Source organism: Marmota flaviventris, chromosome 14, assembly GCF_047511675.1.
Source record: "Marmota flaviventris isolate mMarFla1 chromosome 14, mMarFla1.hap1, whole genome shotgun sequence".
In the NCBI taxonomy this organism is placed as follows: Eukaryota; Metazoa; Chordata; class Mammalia; order Rodentia; family Sciuridae; genus Marmota; species Marmota flaviventris.
Window position 1 is genome coordinate 24853957 of NC_092511.1, and position 19975 is coordinate 24873931.

Consider the following 19975-nt stretch of genomic DNA (forward strand, 5'->3'; position numbering starts at 1 on the left):
GTGGATTCTGTTTCTTTGGAGTCACTAATATTCTTTTTTCCTATATATAGTCTTAAAACATGGACATTTTATATAAGTATTCTTTAGTGCATTTTATATAAAGATAAAAAGTATGCTTTAGTGTTTGTTGACTTTCAGAAAACTATATGAGAGAAAATAGAACTCACTTAAAAATGAGGTAACATGGATATAAAATTACATTCCCCCCAACCTTTTAAGATATTACAAAAATAAAATTGGGCTGAAGTTATGGCTCAGTGATGGAGTGCTTGGCTTGCACATGTAAGGCATTGGGTTCAATCCTCAGCACCACATAAAATAAATAAAATAAAGGTATTGTGTCCATCTTCAACCAAAAAAGATATATAAATAAAATTAAGTTGCTGGGCACAGTGGCACATGCCTGTAAATCCCAGCAGCTTGGGAGGCTGAGGCAGAGGAGGACCACAAGTTCGAAGCTAGCCTCAGCAAAAGCAAGGTGCTGAGCAACTCAATGAAACTCTGTCTCTAAATAAAATACAAAATAGGGCTGAGGATGTGGCTCAGTGGTAGAGTGCCCCTGAGGTCAGTCCCTGGTAAAAAAAAAAAAACAACTAAGTTTTCGTATATAGTAATTATGTGTAAAGCATAGGGAATACAAGACTTTCTGTAACAGGTTAGCATATTATAAATAATTTGTCACAGAATATGGTTGCCTAAAAGCTTAGCTTAACTCACCTATGAGCACTTTTTGGCCAGTTACTATTCTTCAGACCTGGATGTGGATTGACCAACACCCAGTAGGATTTCACACGTTCTGGTGAATTGGTCCTGTAAGTGTCAATGTAGTCTTAGTCAACACAGGTGCTGATGACTCTTTTAGATCTGGTGTTTTTCATTTCCATGCATTTTGATAGAATTTTACTACATGTGCACATATTTTTAAGTAATGTATGTAGAATTGTTTTGCATGTTTTAAAATTTTATGTCAAAGGTATCTATGTATTCTGCATCTTTCATCTGTGGAGATAAAAATAGCTATAAATTTATAAATTATTCATTTCTACTGCTGTCATAAATATCATTTTTTGTTATTTATTTATTCTGTAGTGGATGAAACATTAAGGTTGTTGCCAGATATCTGCTCTTATATACAGTGTAGCTATGAACATTATTTTTTAAAATTTATTTTTTAGTTGTACTTGGACACAATACCTTTATTTTATTTATTTATTTTTATGAGGGACTGAGGATTGAACCCACAGCCTAGCATGTGCTAGGCAAGTGCTCTACCACTGAGCCACAACCCCAGCCCGAACTATTCTTTTGCATACCACTTTGTGCACACAAGTAACATTTATTTTAATGCGAAATTAATCTAGAAATAGAATCAGTGGGTTCTAGGGAGTGCACATCACATTATCTACTTCAATATAAGTGGCAAAATTGCTCTCCAAAAGAAGTTCTTACCAAAAAGTTTATTTTGCTTCACCAATCTAAAACCAATGTGTGGCAATCAGAATTCTTAACTGGATAAACATTGATCATATTAACTGGATTGTTAGGCAGGCTTACCAGAAGTCTATTTCCATGAAGGCCTGAAACCTGAAAATCCTTTTAGTGCTAAACTCATCCTAGTGGGAGACTGAGCCAGGTATAGCAACTTTAGTGCAGTTGCAAACCATTAGTCTTCCAAGGAGAAAAACAATTCTCTATTATTTGGATTCATTCCCAGGCCAACAGTACACACCCTGCTGCCCTCCTTCCCAGATAGAGAACAGGATATGACACTAAAGCCAAAGACCTCAATAGGGATTTTAGATCATATAGGGTAGGCTTCCTTGTCAACCCTTTTATCTTTAAATATTTATGCTAAAAGGATAGGCCTGGAGCCAGACTGTCCAACTTCCAATCTTAGCCTCACCAGTTAACTAGTAGATCTCTGGCAAGTTATTTAACTTCTTCTGAGCCTCAAAACAGTATATGAGAATAATAAAATTTGCTATTTCATAAGAGGTGTAATGAAAATTTAATGTTAAAATGTATATGAATGCATGTGGGTATGCACACATATGTAGTTATAAATGTGTGTAAATACATCTATTTTCAAGTTCTATCTACCCATTGGATAATTCTATTTTTGCTTTTTTTTTTTGGGGGGGGGTGCGGGGAGGGAATACCAGGGTTTGAACTCAGGACACTCAACCACTGAGCCACATCCCCAGCCCTATTTTGTATTTTATTAGAGACAGGGTCTCACTGAGTTGCTTAACGCCTCACTAAATTGCTGAGGGTGGCACACGCCTATACTCCCAGAGGCTGGGGAGGCTGAGGAAGGAGGATTGCAAGTTCAAAGCCAGCCTTAGCAAAAGTGAGGCGCTAAGCAACTCAGACCCTGTCTCTAAATAAAATACAAAATAGGGCTGGGGATGTGACTCAGTAGTCTAGTGCTCCTAAGTTCAATCCCCATGCCCCCGAAAAAATAAATAAATAAAGATGAGCCCAACATTACTGTTTTGTGCCATGTTAAAGGCCACAGGGAGGCTGGGACAGTAGTTGCACACCTGTAATCCCAGCTACCTGGGAGACTGAGGCAGGACTGCAGTTCAAGGCCAGCGTGGGCAAATTAGTGAGACCCTGCCTCAAAATAAAAAGGGCTAGGGATGTAGCTCAGTGGTAGATTGCCCCTAGGTTCAATCCTCAGTTTATATATATATATATATATATATATATATATATATATATATATATATATTTTTTTTTTTTTTTTTTTTTTTTTTTTTTTAACTCAGGGCACTCAACCACTGAGCCACATCTCCAGCCCTATTTTGTATTTTATTAGAGACAGGGTCTCACTGAGTTGCTTAATGCCTCACTAAATTGCTGAGGATGGCACACGCCTATACTCCCAGAGGCTGGGGAGGCTGAGGAAGGAGGATCGGAAGTTCAAAGCCAGCCTTAGCAAAAGTGAGGTGCTAAGCATATATTTTATATATATATATAAAATCCACAAGAACCTGTTTGAAGGGATTCTCGCTGACTAAATCTGAATGATTTGAGCAACAAAATTAATAAAAATCAAAGGAATATGTGCTATTGAGTAAAGAATAAGACTGTGTTGAGATAGAGTGAGCACAAGGGAGTGAGTGAGCAGGGACTGGTGGCGCAAATATAGTAAAATAACAATTGGTGAATCTGGGTGAAAGGTATCCACAATAACTCTTAGTACTATTTTTGCAAATTTTCTGTCTGAAATTAAACCAAAGAAAAACGTAAATTTTTTAAATATATGTAAAATAACTTAGAATGCTGCCTGACACATAAGTGTGTGTATGATGTTGTTATTAAGATAGAGTGGAAGCCTACATTTGTTGTGGATATTAGAAGGTGAATGTAAAGAACATAAAGGTAGGTGACATTTTCCTTAGATTTTCATAAGTCCTTGTGATAGTTAAGTGTCTAACATAACCTGGATATATGTTTTTTTACTTCAAAAAATATAAAAGCATGTGATCTTAAAAGTGGAAGGTAAAAAATAGCTTTTTATTTAAAAAGAATGGGAAGATGTTGTAGGCAGATCATAAGCGCACCATCTGGTTAGCTCAAGAGAAATCCTCAGAGCTCAGATTTCACATTTTTATCAGCCATGCATGGTCTAAGATAAACCTCCCTAAGCTAAAAATATAGAACAGTATTTGTTCTGCTATTCATAAGTTAGTTGAATATGTCACTCAACTGCAATACCCATTTATCTTATCTGAGAATCAGAATACATTGTGGTTTATATCTCTCAAGTTCAAATGTTCAATGACATGTAGGACAAGTAATCATGTAAGAAATGGGCAAGGTTGGCACAGTAGTAGTATCTCAAAAACTGAATAAACTTTAGATCTTTAAAAAATATGATCATACTCAGTGATTCTCAGCAAGGGACAATTTTTCCTCCAGGGGACATTTCACAATATCTGAAGACATTGTCACAACTGAGGAGGGAGGTGTCACTGGCATCGGTAGAAACCAAGAATGCTGCTAAATATGCCATGGTGGGACTGGGAATGTAGCTTAGTGGTAGAGCATTTCACTAGCACATAAGCTCTGGGTTCCAACCCCAGTACGCCAAACGAACAAATGTCCTTACAATGCATAGTACACCCACAACGAAGAATTATCCAAAATGTCAGCAATACCAAAGTTAAGAAACTTTACATTAAATAACATGTTTTTAAATTTTCAAGGACAGAGCTACTAGGAATAGAATAATGTTCTAGCCCTGTCTTTATACAGAATATTACCAACTCGCCTAGTGCCTGATGCATAATATGTACTCAGTGTGTATTTGTTTAATCAATCATTGAAAAACTAGTGTTCATCTTACTAGATGAGTATTGTTAAGTTTTTCCCTTCATATATATGCACTAAAATGGGACCAGAACCTTCTACCTGCACCATCCCTATTCTGCCCTTGTCTCAAAATATGGCAAAAGAACGACTAGAGATTTTTTTTTTTTTTGGTGGGGGTACTGTGGATTGAATCCACAGCCTTGTGCATGCAAGCCAAGCACTCTACCAACTGAGCTATATCCCCAGCCTTAAATAGATTTTTATGTAAGATTATAGACAATCAATTTCGTGTGGTGGAACATACTTCTAATCCTATCTACTCGAGAGGCTGAGACAGAAGGATCAAAAGTTCAAGGCTAGCTTCAGGAATTTAGTGAGACCCTGTCTCAAAATAAAAAGTAAAAAGGGCTGGGGGTGTAGCTCAGGGGTAAAGCACCCCTGGGTTTAATTCCTATACTGAAATAAAACACAGAATACAAACTAGGTTACAGGAAAGTGAATCAAAATATTTGGAAGGAAACAAATTTGGCTTTTTTAATTTTTTGTAGATGGTCACAATTCCTTTATTTTTATTTATTTTTATGTGGTGCTGAGGATCGAACCCAGGGCCTCACACATGCTTGGCAAGCGCTCTGCCACTGAGCTACAACTGCAGCCCACATTTAGCTTTTAGTATATAGAATTTTTAATGTAATAAAGATATTTGTTAGATTATCTCTTTAAAAAAATCCAAACTGTATTCAAAACATGGATAAGAATTCAGCCCTGTGAGAGTTCTTCAGGTCACAACTACTTGTTCTGATCAACTGTGGGGGAGGTAAAGCACTTCCCATTCTCCCTACTCAGTCTGTACTGAAGGAAAGTGAAGTGGCAGGAAGTTACTTACCATGCTTCACTCTCCAGGGGGTGCAACATGGAAAGTACAACCCTGGCCCTTGTTGAATGAAGAAGACACCAACTACTGAGAGTTCCTCTATGCTATTTATACACTCCTCTCCTGACCCCAAACCATACTGGATTGAACAAAGGGGCATTCTACAACTGAGCTGTATCCCTATCCCTTTTTATTTTTTATTTTAAGACAGTGTCTTGCTAAATTATCCAGGCTGGCCTTGAACTTGAGACCTCCCAAATTGCTGGAATTACAGATGTGCACACCATGGATACTATTTGATTTGATTTGATTTCTTTCTAGAAAAGGAATTTTCCAGAAAACTTTGATCAATCTGTAGCCAAACCTCAGGCTGTTTTTAACCAACCAGGTCCTAGATTGACTTGAAAATCATGTTTAATGAGTTATATTCAACAACTACCTCATTTGTCTAGAAATCTCTAAACAAGGCATAATTACTTAGGGAATAAAGTGGCAAAAGCAAAAATATTAATAATTTAAGAAACTTTTACCAAATTTCTTATTTATTTAATTATGTTTTGTTATGTACTATATTTTAAAATATTCTATATCTAACAGTAATTCCTCCCATATTGGATATAAGAACAATTATATCTATTTTCAGTCCAACTTGGCTCTTACTTTTTTTAGTTGTAGTTGGACACAATATCTTTATTTTTATGTGGTGCTGAGGATCAAACCCAGTGCCTCACACATGCGAGGCGGGTGCTCTACCACTGAGCCCAAGCCCAGATATAATACCTTTATTTTACTAATTTATTTTTTATGTGGTACTGAGGATCGAACCCAGCACCTTGCATGTGCTAGGCGAGTGCTCCACCACTAAGCTACAACCCCAGCCCCTTGGCTCTTATTTTTATTAACTGTATTAAGAAATTAAATTTATATTTGCAATAGATAAAAATTAACAAACTTAGACTCATAATAGAATGTCACATCCCCTTTGCCATGTCTTCCCTGCTCCTTGCTCTGGTGTTGCTTTTCAGGTAGTCACTTTATAACTGAATAAGTTTCTATGTTAATATTTCTCCCTCTCTCTCTTTCTCTTTTGTTTTTGTTTTCTGTACGGTGGTCCATGTGCTTCTGCCCTTTTCAATGCTGTATTCACTCAGATCACTCAATACAATTTCACACTACAGGTTATTAATCAAGAAAACCACAATCCTTAATGCTAGGCATAGCAAACAATTCTAGATTAATTAATTCACAGCAAACAATTCTAGATTAATTCTAAGCATGATAGGCTAATGACAGACATTCCATCTGCATGCTAAGTTCAAAAGTCTCAAGCCTTAGGCGTTAAGTCCAGCAGATGCACACTCACTTAGACCGCGGTGACCAGGTCTGGAACCAAGGCAGGCTTTTCCTGGCATGGAGTAGGATGACCGGTTGAGGAGAGGGTCATAGGGAGGAGTTGCGGCTCTCACGAAGGTCCAGTAGAGTTTGAGAGCAGTGAGGATCAAGCAGAGGCTCTAGAAATGATGAGTGATGGGATGTCAGGTCCTCATCAGGCTCTCCAGCTTGAGTGCATCCTTGTTTCGGCTGGCTGAATCCTTGTTCATTTGCTCTATTATTTATACTAAATTTTGGGTTTTTTTGACCCCCCTTTCAATCCTTATCAGCTACCACCAGATTTCTTAATGACATAATCTACCCTGGGGAGGACAGCCTGCCAGGGGCTTCACTCTGTTTATCAAGGTGAGGGGAAGTAACTTGTTTGTGGCCATACTGGAGGGCTCTGTGGGTGTGCCTGGTGAGACTGCAGGTTTCAAACTGGAGTTTTTAAAATGGAGTTGCCTAAGGCCACCCTCACAGGATTGATCTCAGGGATGCTTTAATACTGAACTACATCCCCATCTCTCTCTCTCCTCTCTCTCTCTCTCTCTCTCTCTCTCTCTCTCATAGTTGTAGATGGACACAATACCTTTATTTTATTTATTTATCTTTATGTGGTGCTGAGGATCGAACCCAGGGTCTCACACATGCTAGGCAAGTGCTCTACCACTGAGCTACAACCCCAGCCCCTCCCTTTTTATTTTTTATTTTGAAACAGGGTCTAAGTTGCAGAAGCTGGCCTCAAACTTGCAATCCTCTTGCCTCAGTCCCCCAAGTCACTAATATTTCTTAATGTATCAAATTTAGAAATTTAGGTATGTATTCACTCCCACCTTTGAAAGATAAGGATTTGCTTACCACTGGATCCCCACATACAAAAAAGAAAGAACGAACAAATAGAAAAGAAAAATTGGAAGAAAGGTGAAGATTTAGGGGCTGGGATTGTGGCTCAGCTGTAGATTACTCGTCTAGCACATGCGAGGCCCTGGGTTCGATCCTCAGCACCGCATAAAAATAATAAAATAAATACAATAAAGATATTGTGTCCAATTATAACTAAAAACTAAATATTAAAAAAGGTGAAGATTTAACTAATTAAACCTCCCCATTAAGAATAACAGTATTATTATTATTATTTTGATACTAGGGATTGAACCTAGTGGTGCTTAACCACTGAGCCATATCCTAAGCTCTTTTTCATTTATTATTATTATTATTGTTGTTGTTGTTGTTATTTTTATTTTGGTACCAGAGATTGAACCCGGGGTACTTAACCACTGAGCCACATCCCCAGCCCTTTTTAATATTTTATTAGAGATAGGGTCTCCCTGAGTTGCTTAGGGCCTCACTAAGTTGCTGAGGCTGGGTTTGAACTCTCAATCCTCCTGCCTCAGCCTCTTGAGACGCTGGGGTTACAGGTGGGCACCACTGCACCAGGCTTTATTTTTTATTTTGAGACAGGGTCTTGCTAAGTTGCTTAGGGCCTTGATAAATTGCTGATGCTGGCTTTGAACTTGTGATCCTCCTGCCTCAGTCTCCCAAGTCACTGCTAATAAAGGCCTGTACCACCATACAGGGCCTCCTTACATTATCTTTATTCTAGTGAAAGTCTTTATAATGTAAAATAAGATGCTTAAATTCTTGTTTTTCGTTCAGTTTCATAGCAGCTCCTGTTGCTCCATGGTGTAAAAATGAAGCCATTACCATATCCTTCATTCTTTCTGTCTTCTTCCACTCAGTCTTGGTCAGCTTCACTTTCACTTTCTTTTTGTTTTGTAGCATCAAGGTTAATGACAACTACAGCCTGTTCTATAATTATAAATAAACACTCCATGTTTTGTCTGCAACTGATTCTAACCTTTGAACAGCAATAAGCAATATTTGCTTTATCATCACTATGCAAACATTACCTTGAGCAGATATAAGGAACTATACTGGGCCATTTCCTCCTTCATGGTACAGGACAGAATGTCCTTTTCTTTAAATTCTATCAATTATTCAAAATCAAGCAAGATTTTAGTTTGCTTCATATCTATTTTGTTTGTTTCTTGTATGGGTAGGGCTCAAGCCCAAGACCTCACACATGCTAGGCAAGTACTCTACCTCAGCCCAATTTGCTTCATATCCAGAGTATGACTTTCTGTGAGTTTTTTGTTTTTCTCCTATAAATTCTAATTGCCTTTCTTTTTCCCAAATAAATAAGAAATTTGGTACTAGTTTTTTTAAAATATTAAGAAGCATGTGTTGCCTTCCTTTTTTTTTTTTAGTTGTCAATGGAACTTTATTTTATTTTTTGATACACAGTGCTGAGAATTGAACCCAGTGCCTCACACATGCTAGGCAAGCGCTCTGCCATGAGCTACAGCCCCAACCCATGTGTTGCCTTCTTTAACTTCTTCATCTACATCATGGAGTACATTCTGTTCCTTATTCTAGAATACATGTTCCTTGGAGCCTACTGACTTACCTGCTATGCTTGCTGCATCTTAGTGTTTTTCTCCAGTGTTTTGTTTGTTGTGCTCCTTGAATTCCATGTCTTTCTTGATTTTTTAAAAATTTTTGCCAGAATACATCAAAATGTTTTCACAAGGACTTGTTTTCTAATTTAGAACGTCCTTGACTGTCCTCTCTGAAAAAAAAATTAATATCAATATATATGATTTCTTCTACCTTGAATGTTTTCCCCCTTCGAGTGTATCTTCCAACATTTTTCCTAGATTCCTTGCAAAAGAAGTGTCGTTACTGTGCATATTATCAATTTCATAACTTGGAATAACCATTGTTCTGTATGTGGTAATTCCAGTTTGTAGAATAATAATGATGGGGTTGTTCCAAATTGTATAATCATCATCATCATCATCATCCAAATAATATGGAACATCTTAATATGTATCATGTTTGATAAACTTGCCAATTTCTTTTTTTTTCTTTTTCTTTCTTTTTTTTTTTTTTGATAAAGAGAGAGAGAGAGAGAGAGAGAGAGAGAGAGAGAGAGAGAATTTCTTTAATGTTTTTATTTTTTACCGGGCCGCACGCATGCCAGGCAAGCACACTACCGCTTAAGCCACATCCCCAGCCCAAACTTGCCAATTTCTATAGTGATCAACTATGAGTTTAACTGCTTTGTCAAATTGTTTTGATTTTAGCTATATTCTTTTCTTAGTATTTTCAATAACAGATAAACTCAATGTAAGGGTTTGTTCACAACATTTGTAGCTGTATTTTTTAAAAGCTCCAGATTTGAAGATCACAAATTATGTATTTATTTATTTTGGTCTTTTTAGTATCCCTGGTTGGGCTTGAGTTTTGGGGGATTTTGTTGTTGGTGGTGGTGTTTGTTTGTTTGTTTAAATAATGGAAATGAGTTGGGTGTGATCCCAGCAAATGAGGTTAACAGGGAGGGCTGAAGCGGGAGGATCAAAAGTTCAAAGCCAGCCTCAGCAACTTAGTGAGACCCTGTCTCAAAGTAAAACAAAAAGAACTGGGATATAGTTCAGTGGTTAAGTGCCCCTGGGTTCAATCCCTAGTACCAATAAATAAATACATAAAGTAATACATTTAGTCTAAAAATTTCAGCATACTTTATTTTTTTTTTTTTGATAGTTTAATGTTTTAAAAATGCTATTACTGGGGCTTAGAATATAACTCAGGGTAACTCATTTTCCTAGCATGCTCAACTCAAGGACCTTAGTTCAATCCCTCTTACCAACCCCACACCCCAGTGCTGTTTCTTGGAAATGTAGTTTAGTGTAGGATTAACCTGTGAGTCCAAGACTAAAGGGAAGTAAAGATGGAGGCTTTTAAAAGGGATTCATAGGGCTGGGATTGTAGTTTAGTGAGATGCCACTTGCCTAGCACTTGTGAAGCTCTGGGATCATCTCCAGCAGCATGAAGGGGAGAAAAAAGGGATTCATAATTTCAAGGACCTTTTCTACCATAAGACATGAATAAACTAGTGAGATTGATCAAACTTGAAATGTTTATTGCAAATATATGATAGATAAGATAAAATGTTGATCTAGAATCTAAAACCAAGAGTGGAATATATTGTTAGGCTTGGTGGCACACCTTTGTAATCCCAGTTACTTGGAGGCTGAGGCAAGAGGATTGCAGGTTCCGGGCCATCCTGGGCAATTTAACCAAACACTCCCAAAATAAAAAATAAAAGAAGGGCTGGGGGTATAACTCATTGGTAGAACACCCTGGGTTCAATCCCCAGTACCACAACAAAACAAGCAAACAAAAAACACAAGGAGTAGCTGGGCACATGTCTGTAATCCCAGTAGCTCAAGATGCTGAGGCAGGATGATCTCAAGTTCAAAGGAGCCTCAGCATTTTAGCTAGACCCAAAGCAACTCAGTGAGACCCTGTCTCTAAATAAAATGCAAAATAGGTCTGGGGATGTGGTTCCGTGGTTCATAGTTAAAAAAAAAAAAAAAAAAACACATGAACACAAGCATTGAATAATGATAGTCCCTACAGCTGGGTCCTGAATTTGGAAGGCAGGTTTCCCAGCTGCAAACAAATGATAAAAGTAAAAGATCACCCAATCAATAAAAACTAAACAGGCTTACATGCAGAGATGATTTTTGACACATTTAACAACTGATAGGGAATCAGAAATAAGGCTGACCAGAAGTCTCAAACAGGGGTGTAGAGGTTCCTATTGGACAGGGCATTAAATTTTAGTGGATGCATTGTTGGGAGGTCTAGGTAACAACTAAGCCTCATTAATGCTAGACAAGTACTATCTCACTAAACTACACCCCCAGCCCTTATTTCAGTTTTTAACCCCTGTACAACCATATTGGTGAGTCAGCCTGGAGTGCTTCCAGGGATCAGAGACCCAGATAATGTTTTAACTGTCTATGCAGGAATTTAGCCTCAAAGGTATTAGGTAAAAATCCAGTCTTGAGAAACTGAGTTGCAAGCATAGAAACTCAGCTCTAGAGGGAGGTTATGATAGAATCTGAGAACCTTAGGACAAAGGTCAGGTCAGAACAAGCAATAAAGCCAGAGAGCTACTCAATTAGAGCTCTGCATATCCTATAAACCTGGATCAGGGTTCGAATCAGAATGAAGGACAGGCAGGACTGCTGGTGGTTGATTAGAATAACCTGAATTAGAATGCGAAAGCTAGACAGAACATTTCAATACATAATTTTTCTCTGAACTCTATTGATTGTATCATCCAGAGTTCAGGTAGGAAACAGAAACCACTGACAGTATGAAGGGATTTATTATAGAGATTTATGTGCTTAGAAAACCTTTGAAAGCGTAGAAGGAGTAGATTCTAGGCTGGACCTTCAGGAATAACTCCTAGATCAATACAGAATGGACTCAGCACCAGAGCTCCTTTTGAGGCCATTACTTAGAATGTGTGAACTTAAGACCACAATACCATGGATGCATTCCAGGGCTCAGGAATCCTACATGTCTCCTGTTGCCACAGCAACTGCACCCCAACCCCCAGGAATCTGGAGAAAGAACATTAAAGGAATTGCCATAAAAAACAAAACTTCACATTTCCAAAGCCTCACCTGCAGCAGCAAAATAAGAGGAACAAGAAAATAGCTTCCAATTCACTTCTGCCTTTCATATCTCACTCAAATGTGTCTAATTGGTTGAAGCTAATTCACAGGTAGAACTGTACTGCAAAGGAGCCAGAATTGTGGTTTTTGTATTCTACTTCTGCAATACAGAAAGATATTCTGCAGGAGGGTAGAATGCAGGTTGATTCAATCCACATTATCCACAACAATGACATAGTGCAAAAATATACACTGAATGAGGACAGCAAGGACCACGCAAGGCCAGATGCTGTACTAAGGTGTTGAATTCAAGATCAAACATTTTTCTGCGGCTTTACCATCATTGTGGTCTCGATTTGCTTTTAAGAGTTAATACCTTACGATCACTCCTTTCTCCTTTTGGAAAATTTATTTGACAATTTTATTTTATGAATAGTATAATTCATATAGTTCAAAATTTATAAGTTTCACAAGTTTTTATAGTAACTGTCCCTTAATTACTCATTTACTCTCCCTAGAAGTAAACAATTGTCTTTTTACATGCATGCTTCCAGAAATACTTTATACACACAAGTACATACTCATATTCTCCTTTCCCTTTGTATGCAATGACAGTCTTCTATGTGCATTGATGTGCACTGTACTTTTTTTCCACAGGCAAACAGTTAGTAGCTATGTTGATGTATTTTTTTTCTCCAAGTCAAAAACAGTGCTGGACCAAAACACCATAGTTTCTATAGTCTAGATCTTGCATGTTCCTGAAAGCCAGTGTATGAAAGGCTTGGGCCCCAGGGTGTTGCTATTGAGAGGTGGTGAAACCTTTAGGAGTGGGGTCTAGTGGGAGATCCTTAGGTCATTGGGGGTGTTCCCTGGAAGGGGATGGTGGGACTCCAGCCCCCTCCTTTTTCTCTTTTGCTTCTTGATCACGAAGTGAGCAGTTTGCTTTGCCACATACTCCTCAGAGTTGCTGTCTGTCATGCCCATCAGAGAGGCCCAAAGCATTGAGGCCTCCCAATCTTGGACTGAAAACTGTGAACCAAAATAGACCTTTTCTAAAAAGAAAATTTGATTGTTTTAGGTTTTAGGTATTTCATTATAGGAATGGAAAGCTGACAAACACAATGGTCAAAGCACTTGCTGTTATTTTCCTTCATTTGACCAACTGTAACAAAGGGGAGTTTTCCTCAATATCTCCCTTTCTTCAAGTCCTCAGTACTAGTATTGATTCTACTTTAAAAACATCTTGGCCGGGCATGGTAGCGCATGCCTCTGATCACAGCGGCTCAGGAGGCTGAGACAGGAAGATCGCGAGTTCAAAGCCAGCTTCAGCAATGGTGAGGCACTAAGCAACTCAGTGAGCCCCTGTCTCTTAAGTAAAATACAAAATAGGGCTGGGGATGTGGCTCAGCGGTAAAGTGCCCCTGACTTCAATCCCTGGTGCCTGTCCTCCCCCCAAAAAAACAAAACCCAAAACAACAACAAAAAATCTCACATTAGTCATGGCTTTCCATTTCTCCATTTCTTTCCAACATACCAGTTACAGCCACTACCTTTTATCTCCTGAATCCTGTTCTAGCCTGCTTTGATGTTTCCTGTGCCTTAGACACTCCTCCTTTGGCTCTTATCACTCAGGTTTTAGTTATGTTGGCCTTTCCTGGTCACACTCTCTCTCTCCTTTTAATTTATTTTTTAGTTTTAGTTGGACTCAATACCTTTATTTTATTTATTTAGTTTTATGTGATGCTGAAGATTGAACCCAGGGCCTTGCATATGCTAGGCTAGCGCTCTATTGATGAGCCACAACCCCAGCCCCCAGGTCACACTCTCTTAAGTTGCCCCTTTCTAGTGATCAGATCTCTCTTTTATTTCCTTAAATGCATTTCAAATAACTACAAAATCATCTCATTTATTTAGTTGTTTATAAAACATCAGGATAGACTCCATAAGAGCAGAGACTATCATAGTCTTTTTCACTCTGCCCCCTCACTGAGTGCACATAACAGGACCTGGCATTGTTGAATGAATGAATCAATGAATGACCTCCTAAATGGTCTTCCTATTTCTGCTATTGTAGAATGAGGCAAGTGAGGCACTCCCTTAGGGGCAAAATGTGAGAGCATCAAACAACTCAGTAAACACAATAAATCATCTTGCTGAAATGTTTCTATTTCTTTTTTTTTTTTTTAATTTATTTATTTTTTAGTTTTCGGCAGACACAACGTCTTTGTTTGTATGTGGTGCTGAGGATCGAACCCGAGCCGCACGCATGCTGGACGATCGCACTACCGCTTGAGCCACATCCCCAGCCCTCTATTTCTAATTTTATTTTATTTTTTTGAAACTAGAAATTGAACCCAGGAGTGCTCTATCACTGAACTGTATCCCCAGTTTTATTTTTTATTTTGAAAAAGGGTCTCACTAATTAGCTTAGGGTCTTGCTAAGTGAGACTGGCTTTGATTTTGTGATACCTTCTTGTCTGGGCTTCCCAAGTTGCTTGGAGGCAAGGCACCAAAGATAGCAGGAAACAGTTTTATTTGGCTGCAGCCAGGTTCAGAGGGCACAGCTTTTGCTGTAATCAATTAATCCCCTGAACCCCAACTTCAGGTAGTTTCAGAATTTTATACTTAGCATGTAAGGTGAGGGGCTCAGAAATTCACATTCTGCAGAAGTTCACATAAAAGTAGCTTTTTCTTTCACCTTTCTGGACAAGTTAACCCTTCAAGGACAACACCTGAGAAAGGGAGAACTTCTTCTCCCCTTTCTTTCCTCCCTCAGCCAGCAGTTACCATGGAGCCCAATTGATAACTACTCTTTGTCTTAGAAATGTAGACATCTCTGTGAAGCCCAGCTCAAGGCCAGAGGCCTTGTTAAAGGATTTGTCTTTTTATCACATTTTGCATTTGCAAACACACTTCTACAAACTGCTATACTGGATCCATGTTTGTGAAAAACAAGTAAAGGGGTGTTGAGTACCTGGAGTGCTGATTTCTTCCCAGCCAGTGGTCAAGTGAAATAGAGCAACAGGAAAATAGGAAGTTTAACTACATTGAACTTTTTGTAAAAATTTGTTTTAGTTGTCAATAGACTTTATTGATTTATGTGAGGTGCTAAGAATTGAACCCAGTGCCTCACACCTGCTAGGCAAACATTCTACCACTGAGCCATAATCCCAGCCCCTACATTGAACTTTTTTGTAGAGATTTTTTTGCTTATATTCTTAAAATCAATTATGGTGAAGATTTCTGGAGAAGCTTAGTTAAGTTGTTTGTGGAGGAGGGGGTGCCACTACAGGATTACATTCATGTGCCATTGCAACTAGCTTGGTAGCATGTTTTTTTTTTTTTTTAAATATTTATTTATTTTTTTAGTTATCGGCAGACACAACATCTTTGTTGGTATGTGGTGCTGAGGATCGAACCCAGGCCGCACGCTTGTCAGACGAGCGCGCTACCGCTTGAGCCACATCCCCAGCCCTTGGTAGCATGTTTTGAAAATCAAAATAATGCAAAAATTCCATGGTGAGAACATATAAAAATTTTAAGTAAATATAGATACACACTTGCATGATGATATACTTTTCTCATATTGATGGCAGACTTGGTTCCTGCTGAATTTTATTTATAAAATCAAGGAGCTGGCCTCTTCTTCATAGAAATTTGATTTTTTAAAAGAATATATTAAATATGATTTATCTAGATCACTGAGTATTTTGGCAGTTCTTTATTTTTTATTTATTTTTTTGTTACTGGGAATTGAATCCAGAGGTGCTTCACCACTGAGCCACTTACTTCCCCAGCCCTTTTTATTTTTTATTTTGAGACAGCTTTGCTAAATTGCTAAGGTTGGTCTTGAACTTGTGATCCTCCTGCCTCAGTTTCCCAAACCTCTGGGATTATAGGTGTGCAACACTATGCCTGGTTTGGCAGCTCTTTAAATTTTGCATCTGAAATTGAGAACATACATCACTAGTCTCTTCCTAGACTTGGCTTTTCCTTTAAATTTACTCTTTACACAGCAGCCAAAGTGGTCTCTTTAAAGACAAATCAGATCCCATTGCTCCATTATTAAATGACTTCCCTTTGCATTTCATATGAAGGCCAAAATTCTTAGTGTGGTCCATATCTGCTAGTTTCTATGTGAGCTGGCTCCTGCCTTTCTCTTTGTTTTGTGCCATTCTTTCCAAAGCTGACTGAACTGCAGCTATACTGCTTGAAACAAGCCAAATAAATGTCCCAGGACTTCGATATAGAATATTCTCTGCTCAGAATATTCTCTTTTCCAAAATATCTCCAAACACCCGTTTCTTTATTTATTTACTTTTTAGTTGTTGTGGACAAGATACCTATATTTAATTTATTTAGTTTTATGTGGTGCTGAGGATCAAATCCAGTGCCTAACCCTAACCCTAACCCTAACCCTAACCCTAACCTTAACCCTAACCCTTTAGGCAAGTTCTCTACCACTGAGCTACAACTCCATCCCCAAACACCTTTATTTTTATCCAGTATTTCCTTTTCAATTTTTAGGTATTAGCTTGGCTTCCACTTATGTGGAAAAACCTGATTTGATTTTCTAGTCATAAACAGTTTCTCCTGACTTTTTTCCATTGTACTCTGAGTTATTCCTTATATAGTTATCACATTCGTAATTTATTTAAAAACCATCTTCTTGCTTGACTGTAAATTCCTGGGAGCAGAGATTATGTCTGTTTTTTGTGTTCTATGATTTGTGATATCTTTGCTCTATTCGTGTGCCTAGTGTGTAGTAAGTTCATAATAAATACACAACACACAGCCAAGGGCATAATAAATTATCAATAATTATTTGCAAAATTATACTAGAAAGGCAGATCAAAATAGCATGTGAAGAAAAGGAGAAAAACAAAAGAAACTTCCATGCATATTATTAAACTTCCAACTAGTTTTCACTGGTTTTTTTTTTTTTTTTTTTTTTTTTACTTTGCTTGCTTTGGTTCATTTGATTGAAATGCAGTGAGACTCTGTCTTTTTTTTTTCTTGGTGGTCCTGGGGATTGACCATAGGACCTTGTGCATGCAAGGCAAGCACTCTACCAACTGAACTATATCCCTAGCCCAAGACCCTATCTTTAAATAAAATACAAAATAAGACTGAGCATGTGACTCAGTGGTTGAACACCCCTGAGTTCAATTCCCAGTACCAAAAGAGAAAACAAAAACAAAAATTTAAGAACGTGTCAGGGTTTAGTAAAAACAGATAACCTCTATAGAATGGGGTAAAGCTCAAAGGCTCTAATACAGGGGTTTTAGAATCTGGCTGGTTTGAAAACTCTATGAAAGTACTGGGTGTGGTGGTACCTATTTGTAATTCCAGTGACTTGGGAGGCTGAAGCAGGAGATTTGCAAATTGGAGGCCAGCAATTTAGGGAAAACCTGTCTCAAAACAAAAATTAAAAAACAGAGTTGTTTGCTCCTTGGTTCAATCCCCAGTAAAACACACACACACACACACACACACACACACACCATGAAATACTTATATAAAATACAGATTCCTGAGTTATACCTTCCAGGAAATTATAATTTTAAAGGACTAGGATGGGGCTGCAGAGTGATTCTGATGCTGCCAACACATACATTAACATTCAGAAACTATTGATTTTTGTCCAGTATTATAATTTAACACAGGACAAAACTAAATTAGGAAGCTTTAGCAGGTTACTCATTGTTACAAGATAGTGACAAAACTGCACTGGAAAAGAATTATTGTGAGGGTGTAGGGGGAGATTACATGTGTTTAACTTTATTTTTTCTTCAGGTATATATTTTACCTTTTTTTCTTTTTTGTACTGGGGATTGAACTCAGTGAAGCTTACCCACAGAGTAACATCCCAACTCTTTTAAAAAGGATTTTATGTAGAGACAGAGTCTCACTGAGTTACTTAGGGCCTCACTAAGTTGCTGAGGCTAGCTTTGATCCTCCTACCTCAGTCTCCTGAGCCACCTGGATGACAGGGGTGTGCCACCGTGTCCTGCTTTATTTTAACATTTTACTAATGAAAGAAACACACGGAAAGTTTGAGAGACTTTTTATAATAAGTGCTTGTATGCTCACCACTTAGATTCCACCATTAACATTTTATTCTGCATGTTTTATCAGATATATATACAATTCCATCTACTCCTCTGTCCCCCACAGCATTTTAAAGTAAATTGCACTCATCAGTACATTCTACCAAACACTACCTCTAGGGTAAGAGATAACTTACTTGACTTCTCATCACATACTTTCTATATAAAGGGCAAAGAAACCATGAGGATAGCAGAAATGAGAAAATACAATAAAACCTGTAAAATAAGGAGAAGGAAGAAACAGTGGCAAATTTAAAAATAATTCACTTTAATCTGAAGTACATAAAAAATTCACACAAGCCTAGTAATGTATGCAAATGACTACAGATGGTAATTAAAAAAAAAAAAACAGTACCTTCTATATCTGTATTAACTTCCAGAAGTCTGACTTTTGGCATTACATATAATTTTGGAGCTTACATATTATTGTTCCCCTTACAGCATTTCCCTTCTATAAATCATCATCTTCACATTCCACATGTCCACATCCTGTGACAGCCCTAGCTCTGGTCTCTTTCCAGGACACACTGATGTGAAACAAATGTATCTGGAAAATTGGGTGTGTGGGGGGTGTGTCTAATTCTTTTCCAGTGATGAGAAACAAATGGGGTCTGTGCTCTTGTTTTCTCCTAAGGGCGAATTTTGAAAAAATATATATAGAAGAAAAGGTACTGGCTGGGGTAGAGCTAGCTCAGTGGTAGAGCACTTGCTTAGCTGTGTGTGAACCCCTGGGTTTGATCTCTAGTATCACAAAAAAGAAAAAGAAAAAATTAAAGTCTAATAATTGAAGTATATTAATTTATTTTTTGTGGTACTAAGAATCAAAACCAGAATCTTGGGCATGCTAGGCAAGCCTTCTACCTCTGAGCAACAACTCTAGCCCTAGACTTACATTTTTAGGATAATTTTAGAATTATAGAAAATGAGTTAGCATAGAGAATTTCCATGTGTCCTTTTCCCTGCACTCTTTCCCCTCTTATTAACATTTTGCATTAGCATGGTATATTTGTTACAATAAATGAATACACATACACCACACACACACACACACACACACACACACACACACACCAGGGATTGAACCCAGGAGCACCTAACCACTGAGGCATACTCCCAGCTCTTAGCACGGGTCCCCCCGCCCCCGTGCTAAGCAAGCGCTCTACCACTGAGCCACAATCCTAGCCCCCTATTTTATTTAAAGACAGGGTCTCACTGAGTTGCTTAGTGCCTTGCTTTTTTTTTTTTTAAAGTCACTACTATCAGCTTATAATGATTTTTAAAATTTTTTATTTATATATGACAGCATAATGCATTACAATTCTTATTACACATATAGAGCACAATTTTTCATATCTCTGGTTGTATACACAGTATATTCACAATAATTTGTGTCTTTATACCTGTACTTTGGATAATAATGATCATCACATTCCACCATCATTAATAACCCCATGCTCCCTCTCTTCCCTTCCAACCCCTCTGCCCTATCTAGAGTTCGTCTATTCCTCCCATGCTCCCGCTCCTTATCCCACTAGGAATCAGCCTCCTTATATCAAAGAAAACATTTGGCATTTTTTGGGGGAGATTGGCTAACTTCACTTAGTGCCTTGCTTTTGCTGAGTCTGGCTTTGAACTCATGATGTTCTTGCCTCAGTCTCCTAATCTGCTGGGATTACAGGCATGCACCATCACCACACCCAGCACTGTTACATATTTTTAATCAAGTCAGTATTTTACATTAAGTTTCCTTCTTTGTGTTGTACAGT